The sequence below is a fragment of the Anolis carolinensis genome, chromosome 3 (assembly GCF_035594765.1).
Source record: "Anolis carolinensis isolate JA03-04 chromosome 3, rAnoCar3.1.pri, whole genome shotgun sequence".
NCBI classification, from domain to species: domain Eukaryota; kingdom Metazoa; phylum Chordata; class Lepidosauria; order Squamata; family Dactyloidae; genus Anolis; species Anolis carolinensis.
The window spans coordinates 57,037,795-57,056,827 of NC_085843.1; the positions used below are offsets into that span (position 1 = coordinate 57,037,795).

General features: G+C 38.9%; 1 non-coding gene across 1 annotated transcript; it reads right to left on the minus strand.

The window, feature by feature from the left end:
• Positions 1-386: 386 nt before the first annotated feature.
• trnak-cuu (transfer RNA lysine (anticodon CUU)) lies at positions 387-459 on the minus strand. Its single transcript has one exon. It is a non-coding gene; the product is annotated as a tRNA-Lys (tRNA).
• Between the last annotated feature and the right edge of the window lie 18,574 nt (positions 460-19,033).

Consider the following 19,033-nt stretch of genomic DNA (forward strand, 5'->3'; position numbering starts at 1 on the left):
CCACTCTGACCCCTCCTAATTTCATGCAGATTCTAGTGCCTTTAGGGGATTTAGTAAAGGTAAAGGTTTCCCCTGACGTTACATCCAGTCATGTCTGACTCTGGGGGTTGGTGCTCATCTCCATTTCTAAGCCGAAGAGCCGGCGTTGTCCGTAGAAACCTCCAAGGTCATGTGGCCAGCATGACTGCATGGAGCGCCGTTACCTTCCCGCCGGAGTGGTACCTATTGATCTATTCACATTGGCATGTTTTCGAACTGCTAGGTTGGCAGGAGCTGGAGCTAACAGCGAGTGCTCAAGCCGCTCCCAGGGTTTGAACCTGGGACCTTTCGGTCTCCAGCTCAGTGCTTTTAATGCACTTCTCCACCGGGGCTCCTAAAAAAGCTTGCGCCCAACATGGAGCTCGAACCTACGACCCTGAGATTAAGAGTCTTATGCTCTACCGACTGAGCTAGCCAGGCAGTTAGGGGATTTAGGCACAGCCAAATCATATTCCACCAATAAAGCTCACACCACTATATGATTGATTTTTTCCATCTATAATTTCATATACATATATGTGTGTGTGTGTGTGTGTGTGTGTGTGTGTGTGTATGTGTACTAGGTTTCTGAGAAGTATGTTAGAATGCACAATTGTTTATCCAACATGCAACTAGACAACCTGTAGCTTGAACATGTACAGTTTGTTGGAGTAATTCTCTATGACTAATTGCAACTTCTGAATTTATTCAGCTGGGTGGCCATGAAGGCTTGATGGTACATACTTATCATATGCTTAGCAAGAATAGATTTTGGTGAAACCATACCACAAAGATACAGCTCAACAATCAGAATTGTGCACCAGTAGAGTTTCATATCATGGTATAAATCCAAAAAGAGTCAATCATAACATAATCAAAATGCTGATTATGAAGAATAAAATTCTATATCACTTGGGTCCACACAAGCTGAACAATCATATTTAATGCAAGCTTGCCCAGGTTTTGATACCTTAAAGGGTGTCCCTTCTTTCACTGTCACAGGCACACCTGGTTGGAACATGTAAAAAGGTCAGTTCCCAAGTTCTGAATCTCCTTTTTTAATAAGACTCAACTAAATTACCATATCCCCCCTTCAAGACTTTTGTTTTGTTTCAACTGCTTTTAGGTACTCTTTATGGGGAAGAGCTTTAAATTATGTGCTGCATTGTTTGTAGTTATTGATTTAAAATTAATATAATTTAAATTTAATGCTTGTATATTTTGATATATAAAGTTTGAGTTGTTCTCTGCATTTGTTTTTCTTTTTGTAAGTTTCATTGGCTGCAGAAAAAGTGAATCATGAAACAAACAACAATGGAATAATATAAGCAGTGTGGGTGGTGGCAAAACAGGCCACTCACCAGACCTCCGAGGGCCAGACTCCACATACCCCCACTTCTCAATTTTTTATTTTTGTTTATTGGTGAAAGAAATAATTTTAATGTTGTTTTGAAGGGGTGTGGACAGTTTTAGGTCTAGGATAAACCTTTGTTTTTTAAACTAGGAAGTAAATTAAATGTCACTTTCACTATTGAAATCACTTCTCCTAAAACAGTACAGAATGTAGAATAATATTTTTTTTTATTTTAAAAGAAGCAATATACATCTCTGTCTGCATTAGTACAGGATAATGGGGATATGGGCAGTGATTTTTCATGCTGTTTTGCATCCATAAGCACAGTTGTTCTTTGTAGATTTACATGTGTCATCTAGTGTTGGGGTATAGAAAAGCATCCGGTGCTGACTGGAAATATGGCTAATGATTGTATAAGAATAAAAGCAGAAATGCTTAAAAACCAAGAACAATATCTCAAGCAACTTCCAAAGAATACCATGCACTTATATGTATAGTTTGCAATATGTATATTGTTGTGGAGTTCCATATCTGCAAGCTATGGATGAAAATTACTGTTCAAAAATATTTGAAAGAAATATGTTTCTTGAAGATTGAGAGATCCTGAGAAAAATAACCCTGGAATGATACAAATGGTCACAATTTGGGACTTATTCTGTACAAAATTTACATGTAGTTGTTTTGTGAAGAAAACAGTCTTTTCTTTGCAGAAAAATTCATAAATTTGTGAATTTTGAATAATGCAAAGTAAGGAAAATTATGCATTGCTTCCTTTGAGAAGAAAATTAGTGAGGAATTGTATGTCCACTGCAAACCAAAAGTCTGCCCTAAATACTACAATATCATTTTGCCTGATAGAAAATATCTCACATTCACTCCATTCTCTTTTCTGTAAGTAATCATATTTAAGCCAAATGTGAAGTTGCCATATGTTGTCAGGGGTTTCAAATCAGCATGAAATACTCTGTTGTTTAGCAGAAGGGACTCTTCAATTCTGTTAGGAAATCAAATATCTTATTTCATTGAAGTGGTCTCCTCAAAAACAAAAACAACACACATACCCAACGCTGTCCAATCCAACTGGAAGGCTTTTTCTTTTTTAGTTGAAGAAATAGTATAAATACCGACACAGTATTTACAGCATGCACAAGCTCTCTTTCTCTCTCCCATCTTCATCCACCAACCTCCAACCCTCATCAACATCCTCATAGGGTTACTACAGACTTATAGGCAACTCTCTTAGTACTCAGCTACCACATCCCAATTACAGGGAACTTGTGGTTAATCCTGAGACACTGATCCTTAAAGAAATATTGTGTAATTTATAAATTCTGATAGATGTGGTTTCAGTTGTACAAATTAAATTAGCAACAAATGCGAGTAGTTGCCATGGATAATAACTAGAGGAAAACCTTAAGTGAAAGGCAGGATAGAAAGGGAAATGTTTCACCATTTCAGCATGCCATGGTCTCCATGAAAATCTCCTAGCTGTTACCCTCAGTACCAATGGAGACTTCTGTCCCACTAAATATTGGAGTCTCTTTGCACATCAGTACAGGTAAAGGTGAAACTATTTTTTAAAAAAGAAATGGGTCTTTAATCCATCTATAAAACAATCAATGTCATGGTTCATTTGGTATTTGCATAACACCTAAAAGAGTGCCAATATAATCAGAAACAGAAGGAGAATTCTAAAAGGAAAACTGCAATGAGACAAGATAGCCCTGAAAACTCTCCTAAAAGTCCACAATTCAGAGCTATTAGCATTCCAGTCCTGAGAGTTAATGTGCACTTTGCCAGAAAAATAGCATTTACTTGTTTAATGCTGAACTGCATTCCTGATGGAATTCTGCAGATCCAGAGGAGCTGCCTGACAGTGAAAAGTGCTGAAAATTATGGCAACAAATAAATGTACTGAAAATTGTCTTCATATGGAATATCTATAAGGAAGCTACATATAACAAAGATTTAATATTATATTACATTATCTTTGTCCTTTTTGCGATTGATTGAATACTGTATTTATTGCATTGGTGTTCACATAGAAATGTCTTATGGCAAAGGAGTACTCCCTTTGATGGGATACTGTATTTTCATATAACTCAGAAAAAAATACTGGACTGAATTGAAACATGGTTCACTTTTAGAAACAGTTGGAAATATTCTGTGGGATACAATTAGGTCAGGTATTGTGCCACTATGTCTTAATACGTCTATAGTTGGAAAACAATTCCACTACTTAATTATTCTCCAAGCTTTCACATGCAATGGAAGTGGATATCACAGAACCCTGTCTGGGATTTGAATTAAATAGGTTTCAGATTCATTTAGTTCTGCTTGGATAGGATCGGGGTGGGGTCGGAAGATGGTCACTGTAACACACTGTACAATTTTTAGAATACCCTTTAAAAAGGAAAATATAGCCATCTGGATTTTACAATATCCAAAGCCCATTGTGAGAAGAGGAACAAGACATCTGCATTATGGTTGATCAAACTGTCTATTGCCAATTCACCTACAGTGCCACTGAACTTCCTTCATCCTCCCCTTACCCAGCTTCTATGGAGACTGGAGATGCTTCAAACAGGGACAAATGCAGGATCAAGAAGCACCAGCAGGTAATAATCAAGGTTCTCTGTTGTAAGAACTCCCACTTCTTTGCCTAATATGAAACAGCCTAAACAATACATGTTCTCATCATATAATAAATATTTCCACATACCAATAAGTTTACTCTACATGAATGTAAAATGAGAATTGTATTTTAAAAAATCCAGTGAAACCACCAGCAACTCTAAAACACAAAACTCTGAAATCTAACATCTGTGGTAGTTGTGATTGTGTTGCCTCAAACTCTTATTTTAAAAAGGTAAATGTTTCCTCCTGACATTAAGTCTAGTTGTGTTTGACTCTGGGAGGTGGTGCTCATCTCTATTTCTAAGCCAAAGGGCTGGCATTGTCCATAAACACCTCCAAGATCATGTGGCTGGCATGACTACATGGAACACCATTACCTTCCCGCTGTAGCGGTAACTATTGATCTACTCACATTTGCATGTTTTCAAACTGCTAGGTTAGTAGAAGCTGGGGTAACAACAGGAGCTCACCTCACTCCCCAGATTCGAACCGCTGACTTTTCAGTCAGCAAGTTCAGCAGCTCAGCAGTTTAACCCATTGAGCCATACTTTCATTTATGGAAATTTGTGGAAGTTTTATTGTTTAAAGTGAATATTCTATGCCATAGAGCTGCTCTGAGAATAATCGTTCTAGGAAATTTCAGCAGAGTCCTTAGGGGTTGATTTCCAAATGTTTTATTTAAATGCACTAGCATCTGCAGGCTTAGGGGGACAATGAAAGGAGTGCTGAAAGTCAAGAATCACCATTTTAGCATCAAGCTATTAAATATTAAATAAAGGCTGTAGTATTAAATATTGAACTACTGAATGAGGAATCTCATGGATTTTCAATGATTCTAGAGTCTAATATCCAGATAATTTTGAGAAGGGGAGGATGAAGTACTATTTTTCATATTATGAAGTGTGTGTCTGTGTATGTGTATATGTTTGCATGTATCCTATTGGCAGGCACTCTCCTTCCAGCAGGATTACAAGGAACACCCTTCAAGTACTTTCTTGATTAGTTTTGGTCTTTCATAACAAACTAGACTCCTCTTCCTACCTTGAAGATTACATTCTTTTTTTAAAAAAAAATACCTATCCAAAAATATTTCAAATCCTTCTGATCACATTGTTCAATGTTATAATTATTCTCCTCCAATAAAAGAGATCAGGCTGCAAAATGTGCACTAATTGATGCTGTTATTACCAACTGGTGAATGTCAGCTCTGAAATACATATGTGTCTGGAAACCTGCAAGGCTGTCTGTTATTTTCCAATCCACTTGCAGTTTGCAGAAGCTAGAAATCATACTTGATAAGACCCCGTCCTTTCTATAGACAAGAGATAAATGAATAATGCTCTGCATCAGTAATATAACTCCACAGTCATTGGCAGTACGTGTTATCTAGCTCTGTTGTCAGGTCTGCCTTTGCAGGCACCTTTGAAGTTGAATTTGTTGCCATTGTGACACAACAGAAGTCAGACATCTCATTAATTATTTTTAGTATTCTAGAACATGGGGGACCAGGATAGAGTGTTGTTATCTGTGTAACTATACTACATTTCTCAGACAATAAATACTTAATTATAGAAGTTACTAGATGAACATAAACAATATTAATCCACAACTTTGGCATGCACGTGGAGAGGAGAATTACATATGGGAATTTATCTTAAAATTTGTTCATTTACTTACTTTTTTAGCACAGTCCAAGGGAGTTTGATTCTTAGGTTCTATAAGCTTTCATGGAACTTTTAACAGAGGTTCTATCTCCCTTTCGTTCTCATAGGAATAGTATTTGCAGATAATGGGGCTGAAAATTACCTTTGATGTAAAGTTCAAGGCTTCCATGATATTGGTACTGAAATTCTCCAAAGTGATATATATTAGCCAATATATCCTTTATGTACTTTGTCAACATAGTTGGCAGTGCTTCTGCAAAATGATTCCAAATGATAAGACAGGGTAGCCATGATGCAATGTAAATCGTCACCATGTCATCTTCATATATGTCTTTGGGCCACAGGTACTACAGTATGCAAACATGATATAGTAAGTTATTCATTTTGCAGCATTTATACAGAGTTCTGTTCACAAAGAAACCATTGGCATCTACAATACTGATAAAAACCATACTGCTATATGGTTTTTAAATAATAATAATAATAATAATAATAATAATAATAATACTCCTGAACTCACAATCATGTTAAAAAACAAAGTATGGATCATCGATGTTGCAATCCCAGGTGTCAGCAGAAATGATGAAAAGTAACTGGAAAAGCTGGCGCAATATGAGGATTTAAAGATCGAACTGCAAAGACTCTGGCACAAGCCAGTAAAGGTGGTCCCAGTGCTGATCAGTATGCTGGGTGCAGTGCCTAAAGATTTTGGCCAGCAATTGAAAACAATCGACACAGACAAAATTATTGCCTGTCAGCTGCAAAAGGCCACCCTACCCTACCTATCTGCCCGCATTATTTGCCGATACATCACATAGTCCTAGACACTTGGGAAGTGTCCAACATGTGATCCAACACAACAGCCAGCATAATAATCTTGTTTGCTGTGTACTAATTTTGTTGTGTATCAAATTATAATATTAGAAAATACTTTATTTGTATTCCGCCTGATATCCACAGGGGGACTCAGGGTAGATTTCAACAAACAAACAAAAACAGAGGCAAACATTAAATGCCGCAAGACAGGTATAAGGGACTTTCCACCACCTGCAAAGCTGTGGAAGGAGAGTAATTTGCCTCCTCCCTTGAAGAGAGACAGGCAGTTCTGGCTGGAACTGCTTTGAAGGGGGTGGAGCTGATCTAAGGATCAGCCAGCCCCCTCAACTTCATTCACTCCTTGATTTTCAGCCCACCATGCCCACCCATTAAACAGTATAACTTAGTGGTTGCCATAAGGGGCTGGATCGGAATTTTTCCCCTCCTATGTTCTGGGGGGGGGGGGGGATTGCCTATCCTATACTGTTCTTGGGGGTAAATTGGGATGGTGCGGCAGTTAAATAAGCTTCACCAGCCAAGGGATAGGCCAGGTAAGAACGCTACCTCAGCTGTGTTTTTCACCAGATTCTCCACCAGAATAGAGTTACATTCAGTTTCAGAGTTAAATAGGTAACAATTAATAAAGTTTTCCATATTATAACCCATTTCACTTGTGTGGTCTCATTATTTCAGGGGTTAGCAGGCAAACATGAATACATTAACAACCCACCCAATCCCAAAGCTAACCAACATCAAACAATAATAATAATAATAATAATAATAATAATAATAATAACTTTATTTTTATACCCTGCCCCATCTCCCCGAAGGGACTCGGGGCAGCTTACATGGGGCCAGGCCCGATGAAACAAACAAAACAGTAACAAAGCAATAAAACAATTATCCCAGTAAAAAACATCATCATCAATTAATTATAACATAAACTTAAAATTGTACAACCAGTTAAATATTAAAATTATATCTCACAATAAAAACATGAACCTAGAGGTTCACTAAAAAAAATTAAATTAAATTGTCTGATGACCATGGCACCAGCCAACCCGCTAGGGCCAGAGTGTAATGATAAAATCCGGTTGGAGGTATGTTAACAGACTGTCTTTCTCTAATCTTCCTCCTCTCCATATGCTAGAAAGCACAAGTGAGTATTGAGTAGTTTATTGAAGGAGAAGAAGGCGTTCCAGAGGTGGGAGGCAATCACAGAGAAAAGGATGCTACCTAAAATTCTTCATCTCTCTGTTGTTATAGTATAATATTTGACATATTTTAATATAATTTTGTAGGGTGTCTTTAAAAAATGTATTATTTCAATCAAATAGTTCATTGAAGCCCAAGGCCATGACAAAAAGGTACGGGGTGCACAGAACAGTACCCTCAAAGCAAACAGGGAGTAAAAGATAACAAACAAATGCCATAACGCTCACATAAAGAGCAAAAACAATATGAATTATCGATGGTTTCAGATACATTATGGGAAAGGGTCAAATTATCCCTTTGAGTCTCCATGGCAGTTGATGGCAATTTTATCTAGCTCTCTCTTTCTGATCTTTTCTGCAGACAAAGCAAAGAGGGCCATTTTATATGTTACATAGTCATTTGAGTTGTTCAGCAAAACCTGAACCATTTCTATAAGACAGTTATTACAAGTTTTTACAAGTATTAATATCCAGGCCTGAGATTTCTGCCATATAGCATCTGTGCCAACAATAAATGTATGTATTAGCATCATGACTTATCTAGAATTGTACACTTTTGTCTAATTCCACTTTGTCCATTTCATCCTATTTTCATACTCTGGTTTCTCTGAAAAGAATTTCACTTTACATTTTGCAGTTGAATTTTAACCATTACTACCTGAAATGTATTCCACATCTTGATGTATATCAGAGAAAAAGTTATGTATTTACCAATTTTTGATTATATGTTTCACAGATTAACATCAATTTAAAAATGTTTATGCAAAATTTCTCAGTGTTGTTTTCCAATATATACACAGTTTAATCAATGAGGTGTAGTCTTATTCTAACTGCCCTATTCAGCAGACCATAGATAATGCCATATAACTCTGGCATTCTTAACATCCCACTTTCTAGGTCAGTGTTTTGAACTTTAGCTCTGTGATGACCCATGGGCAATGTAGTCCCATTCCTGGCACTGTGGTGCCAGATGAAGAGGAAAACTTGGGTTTTTCGCCGTTTCAGTCAGAATTGGAACTTTCCCAGCCAGATTTGGAAACCTTGCACCTGCAAGAGATTTGTCTTCCAGAAGTCTGTCAAACAAGCCCTGAGCCTAAATCTCCTACGTTTTCTCGCCATGATTTTTGTAAACAACAGAGAGGAGTCGATCAGGCGTCTCGCAGGAGTGCTAGGATAGCTGCTAAGCATTCAGCTGATTAAGCCTGCTTCCCATGGGAAACTTTAGGGAGTCATGCATCTGGACTCAGAAAATAGCTTTCGTTTCTGGTTCTCCAGAGAACTGCTCTTGGGCGGGAAAACGGGACCCTATTTAGGTGTTTTACCCACAAAGGGATCTTGCGGAGTCAATTCGTCAGCAACCGGAGTAGCGTGTGTGGACAGCTACTCCGCTTCCAAGCCTCCGTTCCTGTCGCCAAGCCTTCGTTCCCAGCTTTGTTTACTCCACGAATCCTGCCTTGCTTTCTAAGACTCAGCCTCGTCTTGTTTCCCGGATTTTGCCAAGAAATTACCACGGATCTTGTTCTTGTTCCTTGTTTCCTTGTTGCCTTGAATCAAGCCTCGTTTTCCCAAGAATCAAGTTACTTCCTAGCCTCGCTCAAGTTTCACGGACTAAAAGACCTTGTCATCTCCCCTCACTTTGCCTGGCAAAGTGAGTGTTTCGGTTATTGGATTACAACTTTGGACCTTAATATTTCATATTGGACATTGTTTCTTTGGACTAATTTTGACCTTTCCTGAAAGGTCTATTTCTGGACTATTTCATACACTTGCTTTTATTAACTTTATATATTCCTTCAATAAAGATATTAGTTAGATTCTGGCCTCTGTGTATGGTTATTGGTGCTCTGCAGCCTGGGTCGTGACAAGCTCCCAGAAATCTCAGCCAGTTTACCAGCTGTAAGGAATAGTGGGAGATGAAGTCCAAAACATCTGGAGGAGCACAGTTTAAGAAACTCTGTTCTAGCTAAATGTTATGATTGCTATCTTAATGTGAAAACTGAATCTGGCAGGCATGAATAGAAAACTTTATTGTATCATAAAACTGAGATATGATACAAAACATGTATGGTTATGTTCCTTGGTGGCGACAAATTATGGTGGCTTTAGTGGGATTTGGACAGATTCATACAACTCTAAGCTGAAACAGAACTGCTAATATAAACCATTGAATCAAGTGCTAAATAGTATATCAACATTTCTGTAAATCCTACTGTTTCAATTATCTACTCCTACAATTGGATTTAATTACTTGGAACTAATTGTTGGATTCAGGTTACAGATGGGTATCATTTCTAATATATTATATATTACCACCAGTAATATCAGAAGGAGGATGTTTTGTGTTTCTGTTTGCTGGACAATAAGAGAAGGAGAGATGCTGCTGCCCTTACAATTTTGGAAATTGGTATCATGGGCGTTTTGGGGCATAGGGAACATTTAACACTGAACTAGACAGACTTTCAGACTGGTCCACAAAACCTATCTCCAATTTCCAAAATTCCCTCCCTCACCCCTACATTCTCAATTTAATGCAGTGATCTCAAAGGATTACAAGATGGAATATCTCTTCTCCTTTTCTGTCTAGCACCTGGTTTAATGTGTATTAGCATGTCAGCCACAAAGTCTTAGAAATATGGTTTCACAAAAGATGAGTGCCATTGCAGAGTACATAATGTGTTCTGATTGCTTCTAATAGATATAAGTGCATGCTTGTGTATGTCAATTCTAATGGACAGAGAAAAGAACATATTTATTCTCTGTGTATGTGTATGTTGGGGGTTGGAAGAGACCTCTACAAGCCTGTTTGCAGGAATCAAGTTGTAGTTGTCTCATCAGTTCATGGAGGGTTGGAAAGTGTGTGGCTGTCTTTTTCAAACAGGAAACATGTTGTGAAATATTGGAGCAGATTAAACAGGAAGCTGTTCATATTGAGGATGCATGCAGATATGATTGCTTCATCCAATACACTACCTTAAATAAATAGGAAGCAAGCAGGAATGAGAGGAGGAAAGGGGGAATGTTTGTGATCTAATTTTAGAATTTCTGAATAAAATGAATAAAAATATACTCCAGAGAGACATAACATAAACTCTTGCAATGCTCTTTAAATATGTATTCATTTATCTGGCAATTTATTTTTTTAATGTTTCATTTCTGAATACACAGTACTGATAACCAAGACAGCTCAAAACAATCATTAAAACTGCAGGGCTGTATAGTCAATGCCTCTTTACCAATAGTGTCTGATCAAACAGGAAGTTCCAGAAATATGATGTCAGTTAATTTCCCCACCAATGGCCTTACCTTTACTTGGTAGTGGTTTGGCATGTTTATGTGAGGTGAGAAGTTATGCCGATGTCAGTAGTGTTGCTAGTAAGGTTTCCCATGTCAGACAGGATTTGCTGAGAAGTTAGACTAAACAAACTCAATCACTACGGGTCATCAGTAGTAGTGGGAGGTGACACTGGCAGAGGATCTCTCAGAGATGACAGTAATAGCACTATAGCTAATGCTTGCTAATACTGCACATGAGGAGTCATAGTAAACCTCTTTTGTGTGCTTTTTGCCATGAAAACCCTATGATGAAACAGTCCATAGTGAAACAAGAGATAATGCCAGAGGATGAAACTCACAGACAGAGCAGGCCCTAGGTATTTTTCAAGTGTAAGTGAACCGAATTTTGACGCCCCTCCCCCAAACCAATCACTGAAAAATAAAAGCGTTGGATAAGCAAAAATGTAGGATAATAAGGAGGGATTAAGGGAAAGTCTATTAAACATCAAATTACATTAAGATTTTACAAACTAAGCACCAAAACATCATGTTTTACAACAAATCAACAGAAAAAGCAGTTTCGACTGCGCCCCCGTATGTTTTGCGCCACAGGCGACTGCCTAATTCGCCTCATTGTTGGACCAGCTCTGCTCACAGATGAAATGTAACTCAGTGAGCTACTAGTAAAGAGTAGAGCACAAGGATGGCTAGAGCAATGGCTGATAATGCATCTGGACTCAAACCAAAATAATGTTCAGGATCTGGCATGCTCAAGGTGAAAGAAAAATCAAAAGTAAAAAAAGAAAGAAAGCTGGACAACATATAATACATGAACATGGAATGGATGAAGCAGTGTGGATCAGAAGCTTGACATAGAAAAACAAGAAATTGAACGTACAAATATGTATAATTGTATTATCTATGATACCAGACTGACCGATTTATATGTTTTAGCCAAAGCTGCTTAACTTGTTTTAATTGTATGTTTAAATGCATTTTATTACTGTAGACATCATTAAATGTTTGTCATTTTTGTTTATGGAAGCTGCCCTGAGTCCCCTCAGGGAGAGAGGAGTGAGCAAGCTTGTGTTCTGTTGCCCTGGAGACTAGGACGCGGAACAATGGCTTCAAATTACAGGAAAGGAGATTCCACCTGAAGATTAGGAAGAACTTCCTCACTGTGAGAGCTGTTCAGCACTGGAATTCTCTTCCCCGGAGTATGGTGGAGGCTCCTTTGGAGACTTTTAAGCAGAGGTTGGATGGCCATCTGTCAGGAGTGCTTTGAATGTGATTTTCCTGCTTCTTGGCAGGGGGTTGGACTGGATGGCCTGTGAGGTCTCTTCCAACTCTATGATTCTATTTATTTATTTTATTTCTTTACTGCAGTACTTGTGGTGAGTGAGTTAATACTGACAGGAATGAGACATTTGAAGTTAGGTAATTACACAGTGTGTTACTCAGGAAGTTAAACTCTAATACAGAAGAAGAAATCAAAAGATTATATGCTGGAGTCCAATAGAAAATTGGAGTTAGGATCAGAAAATGAAGCAGAAGACCAATTAAATGAATTTTGTGAAGCCAACAGTTTGTGACTAGGGACCTCATCACACTTACCAACTTAAGCATCCTAGAATGCTTGCCAGCCAGTTGAAAGACAGATGGGCATGCAGCCATTCCACCATGTCCCTCAACTTCCGGTGGAGGAGGCTTAATACAGGACACTTCCTCATCAACACCTTTTGCCCTGGTTGGATGATGCTGGGGGAAGCATCGCCACATCTAGGGGGAGGGATGGGTGTGTGATATGATCCCAAGAGGTGACTGTATATATGGATATTACCTGATGGCCAACTTAGAAATCAAATAGAGCAAATTGGAAAACAAGGTGAGTAGGAGATTGTGGCACAGACCATGAACTACTAATATCAAAAACTACAGTGAAGCTAAAGAAGAACACTAAACCAACTATTGTGCCAAAATAAAGTTTAAAATGATGGGGTTACTTGGCAGTGTCTCATTCATAGGGTTTCCATAAGTCAAAGTTGATTTGACAGTAAACAAAAAGAACAATTTGTCCTACCATATTTTTGACATTGTGACCTTCAAGATGTTTTGTACTGCAAACATTCTAACACAACCACCACAATTGATCCAAAGTCCTCTTTTGCATTATGCTTCTAAGTGTTTTTCCCCCTCATTCTTGGCCAAAAAAAGTATTGCAGGGAGTAGGGGGTCATTGATTGTAACCCCAGTCCAAGTTGATTTTTTTTTTCAAAAAATGACAACCATTCTTTAAAAAGCATCCTCTGAATAAATGTGGGTAATTTTATGACTTTGCAGACAAGAAGGGGGAGGAAGATGGACTGCAATTCTCATGAGTGTTGATTAGCAAAGTTAAAGGCAAAGACTGCAGAACTTCTGGAGTTCTTCACTTTGCCCACTTTTGCTATAAAGAAAAGAAATGTTATAATAATGGTCTTTTAAGGACCTTAAAGTCCCTGTATTCTGAAAAAAAATTAGTCCATCAACAAATTCAGAAAACTGGGATTTTTATTTCAATAAATTAGAAAGGAAAGATTCTGCAGCTTAATTTAGTGGTGAAGTCATTCATGGCACTAAGTTGTATCTGCTTCAAAATTCCATCAAAGTGAAAAGGTATGTTTTTCTTGAAAATGCTCTGTAAGAGGCAGAATCCTGGGGGATAAGGGAGGGAGGTATTGATGAACCCCAGCAAGGAATTTCTGTCTAATGTGAAGAGAAAAAGAAGAAGAAAGGACCTGAACAACAGGAAACGATGTCAAAGGATTAAATATGTTTCTGAAAAGCACTAAGTAAGAGGGAAATGAACCAAAACCTTAGATGACCTACAGAGAGGCAAAGTACAGCAGGCAGAGCTTAAAAAGACAACTACAGAAGGAATGCAGAGAAAGTTGGAGCATAAGGATCAAATATCAAGATAAATTAAACCTTTAACTACAGTTCTGTAAGGAGAAGCACTTAAGTATAGCTTTCTATGAAAGAGCCAAGGAACTAACTGCACTTCAAAAAATAATAATAAAATAAAACCCACAGCAGATTACTCACATTTGTGTGTGTGTGTGTGTGTGTGTGTGTAACATCATAGAAGAATCACTGCAGCAGGAAAAATCTCTTCTCTTGAATCCAAGGTGGCCAGAATTCAAAATCTGAATGATGTTGCATGACCAAGGTTGGAATCAGACACAAGGTCATTAGTAGCATACAGTGGAAAGTTTTATCTATTGCATCTTTATAGTGCAAAGGCATTCCCTTTGTGGAGAACTGTTTTTGGATTGAAAATATGTGTGATAGAAATCCTGTTTCCAACCATCTGAGATGCCCAACAAAGCAAACATGCACAACAGTTTATCTTCATATACATTTTATGAAAAGTTTTGGGCTGTCTCTGAAAAGAGCATAATTCTATATGACCAAAATACTGTGGATTCACTGCTCAGCTGTAACAATGAGTCTATATGATGCATGAGCTGGATTCGCAGCACTACTACATGACAGCACAACATGGGACTTCTGACATCACATAGGAATAAAACAAAGCAAGTGTGGGAAAACAGCAGGTGCAAGAGATGACTCTGTCGCCATTCCGGCATGGCGACGCTACCCTCATCACACAGGGGAAGCATCATCCAAACGAGGCAGAAATGTGCTGGCTCCATGAAGACAGCACCATACTCCCGTATTGCTTCTGTGTTTGGAGGGAAGCATCCAAGGTGTGTGTGTGGGGGGGGGGGAGGGGCTCCTCCATAAGTCACATGACATTGTGTGATGGCAGATGTGGGGCTCTACCTTCATCCATGCTGGAAGCACCCTAGGATGCTTGATTTGGTCAGTACGATGAGGCTCTTACTTCCAGGAAGCTCTGGAGTGATCCTGCAGTTTGGGAGATACTGAGAATTGAAGCAGACTGGATCTGGCCTGATCCACCATTACAATACCAATCTGTCCAGCGTTGCATTCCTGTCAGCAAACAACCATCTCCCAGAGGCTTGCTAGTGACATCACTTTTCTGGTCATGTCATTTTGAGTACTATTTCTGGTAACCTAACTAGAAATGTGACATTTCTAGCAAGTCTTTGGAGGAGAGCTGCTTTATGGTAGTGATGCAATGGTGGCAGTGCCCCTGATGTGCCTTTGGCTCACTGACTGTGTGAACAGCCAAATGATTTTGGGGATGCTTCTGAGGCTGCATTTGAGGAGCTTTGGAGTCCTTTAAACTGGAATGTTTCTGTTAAATACATCCTGAGACTCTCCAGTGTCTGCTGGACCTCACGTTGCTGCCTCATGCTCTGTGATAGTCTAGTATCTTCCAACTTTGCTTAAAGCAGGGCAAAATTTGGATAAAGTAAAAAAAAAACTTGGGATGATCACTGGAAGTCTCTGTGCATTTTGAAGACATCTAGTGAGGTCATATATTTTAATCAGTGTAGACATGTCCTGTATGGGTTTCCAATTTACAATGGTCTAAAACTACACTATTCTTAATGTTAAAAGATCTCTTACATGTGTGCATACTCGGAACATGAATGAGTTTATGCATGTGCTCTGAGATCATACATACCTACTAACATTGCTTTATGCTTCTATGTATTTAGACGGCAAAATGCCATTTGAAATAAACATTTTTCTCATTGAATCATAGAATCATAGAATCATAGAATAGTAGAGTTGGAAGAGACCACATGGGCCATCTAGTCCAACCCCCTGCTAAGAAGCAGGAAATCGCATTCAAAGCACCCCCGACAGATGGCCATCCAGCCTCTGCTTAAAAGCCTCCTAGGAAGGAGCCTCCACCACCGCCCCGGGGAGAGAGTTCCACTGTCGAACAGCTCTCACAGTGAGGAAGTTCTTCCTGATGTTCAGGTGGAATCTCCTTTCCTGTAGTTTGAAGCCATTGTTCCGTGTCCTAGTCTGCAGGGCAGCAGAAAACAAGCTTGCTCCCTCTTCCCTATGACTTCCCTTCACATATTTGTACATGGCTATCATGTCTCCTCTCAGCCTTCTCTTCTGCAGGCTAAACATGCCCAGCTCTTTAAGCCGCTCCTCATAGGGCTTGTTCTCCAGACCCTTAATCATTTTAGTCGCCCTCCTCTGGACGCTTTCCAGCTTGTCAACATCTCCCTTCAACTGTGGTGCCCAAAATTGGACACAGTATTCCAGGTGTGGTCTGACCAAGGCAGAATAGAGGGGGAGCATAACTTCCCTGGATCTAGACGCTATTCCCCTATTGATGCAGGCCAGAATCCCATTGGCTTTTTTAGCAGCCGCATCACATTGTTGGCTCATGTTTAACTTGTTGTCCACAAGGACTCCAAGGTCTTTTTCGCACACACTGCTGTCAAGCCAGGCGTCCCCCATTCTGTATCTTTGATTTCCATTTTTTCTGCCGAAGTGAAGTATCTTGCATTTGTCCCTGTTGAACTTCATTTTGTTAGTTTTGGCCCATCTCTCTAGTCTGTCAAGATTGTTTTGAATTCTGCTCCTGTCTTCTGGAGTGTTAGCTATCCCTCCCAGTTTTGTGTCGTCTGCAAACTTGATGATCGTGCCTTCTAACCCTTCGTCTAAGTCGTTAATAAAGATGTTGAACAGAACCGGGCCCAGGACGGAGCCCTGCGGCACTCCACTTGTCACTTCTTTCCATGATGAAGACGACGCATTGGTGAGCACCCTTTGGGTTCGTTCGCTTAGCCAATTACAGATCCACCTAACCGTAGTTTTGTCTAGCCCACATTTTACTAGTTTGTTTGCCAGAAGGTCGTGGGGGACTTTGTCGAAGGCCTTACTGAAATCCAGGTACGCTACATCCACGGCATTCCCTGTATCGACCCAACTCGTAACTCTATCGAAAAAAGAGATCAGATTAGTCTGGCATGACTTGTTTTTGGTAAATCCGTGTTGACTATTAGCAATGACCGCATTTGTTTCTAAGTGTTCGCAGACCACTTCCTTGATGATCTTTTCCAGAATCTTGCCTGGTACCGATGTGAGGCTGACCGGACGGTAATTGTTTGGGTCGTTCTTTTTTCCCTTCTTGAAGATAGGGACCACATTCGCCCTCCTCCAATCTGCTGGGACTTCTCCCGTTCTCCAAGAACTCTCGAAGATAATTGCCAGTGGTTCTGAAATAACTTCCGCTAGTTCCTTCAGTACTCTTGGGTGTAGCTGATCTGGCCCTGGGGACTTGAATTCGTTTAGAGAGGCCAAGTGTTCCTGGACAACTTGTTTCCTTATTTGGGGTTGGATTTCTTCCAATCCTTCGTCCATTCCGTGTTGCTGAGGTTGAAGATGGCTTTCTTTTTCTGAGAAGACCGAGGCAAAGAAGGCATTAAGTAGTTCTGCCTTTTCCCTGTCCCCTGTCGCCATCACCCCATCTTCTCCTTGCAATGGCCCTATCGCCTCCTTTTTCTTCCTTTTTCTACCAACGTAAGCAAAAAAGCCTTTTTTGTTGTTTTTTATGTCCCTGGCAAGCCTGAGCTCATTTTGCGCTTTAGCCTTGCGAACCTTTTCCCTACAGGTGTTGGCTATACGTTTGAATTCTTCTTTGGTGATTTCTCCCCTTTTCCACTTCTTGTGCAAATTGGACTGATTTACATTTGATATTGCTTTGTGAAAAACACTTGAAAAGTGTTAGAAGTACAATTAAAACATGTGCAAGGCATGGAACAATATTTTGAAGGCCACTTTTATTTATTTTAAATAACCAAACATTTAAACATATTTAAACAAGCTAGAAGATGCAGGCAAAAAAGGACACAGCAAATAATCTATAGAAAGATTAAATAAAGTTGAAATCCACATGAATCAAATACATTTGTGCATGCACCATATGCTTCTGTGGGTCAAGATTCTCATGGGCATACTTGTTTGCACTCAGATACAATGTGAACTGTTTCATAATTCAAGATTTTATGTATTTTGCATTATCATGTATTTATCAAAATGGAAGATATCTCCTGCAAAGCAGTCCTTGGAACATAATACATGTTGAATGTTCCCCACCCCCATGCAAAACAGACTGCACTTTCAAAAGCAAACACTAGGCAAGCCTTCATTAACTTTCTATCATTAAATTTTCCTTTATCCCATCACCTGGAGTTTTGTAAAGTCTTCATCATAAGCAAATTCTCTTTGCTTGCCCTGTGAAACAACTCACCTCATCACATAACCATGACTGCCTAGACAGATCCCAATTATGCTAAAGAATAGATTTCTCTCTCTAATCCCTTTAATCCCTTAATCTCCGATTATTGGAAGGGTTGTTGTAAAAGGTGGTCCATTTATTGAGAAAATTGCAACATATCTTGTCAATTAATGCTCTGCTTAGTTTGCCAACAACACCTGTTACTAGCAGTACGTATCAGTTAACTCTCTTATTTCCATTTTGTCCTTGTAAAAGCAGTGATATTGGTTCTATTTTTCCTTAGTATGATAGCAAACTGCTGCTATCTCAAAGGTTTGTGTAGCTCTTTTTTCTGTCACACTATTTCTTTCCCAGTACAGTAATTTCTCTCATTCTTATAAACATGCCAATCTAACAATTGCAATTGCATTCAGTTCAATAACATCTATCCACTTTAGCACCTCGGGGGCCATAGAATACTTAAGTTCAAAGGAACAGAAAATACTACTTGCAGGCTAACCATCTAAAAACAAACAAATACAAAGTTTCACAGTAAAAGAAAAGGAGAAAAAAGGAAAGAGAAATAGAACAAGGTATAGTTATCTCAGACATTCATTGAACTGCAAGCGTAAAGGAAAAAAACGAGGTAAACTACTAAGGTATAACAAATGAAATATTTATTATTTTATTTATTTACTATATTTATATCCCACTCTTCTCACCCCAAAGGGGATTTAGAGTGGCTTATAGCTTGGCACAATTTGATGCTACAATTCAACAATATGCAAACCATACAATACATAAAAAATAAAGCAAATAATATATATAAATATCATAAAACCTTAAAACATAATACCTATTTCTGCCATTATCCTTTATGTTACTACATTATGCTGGATCT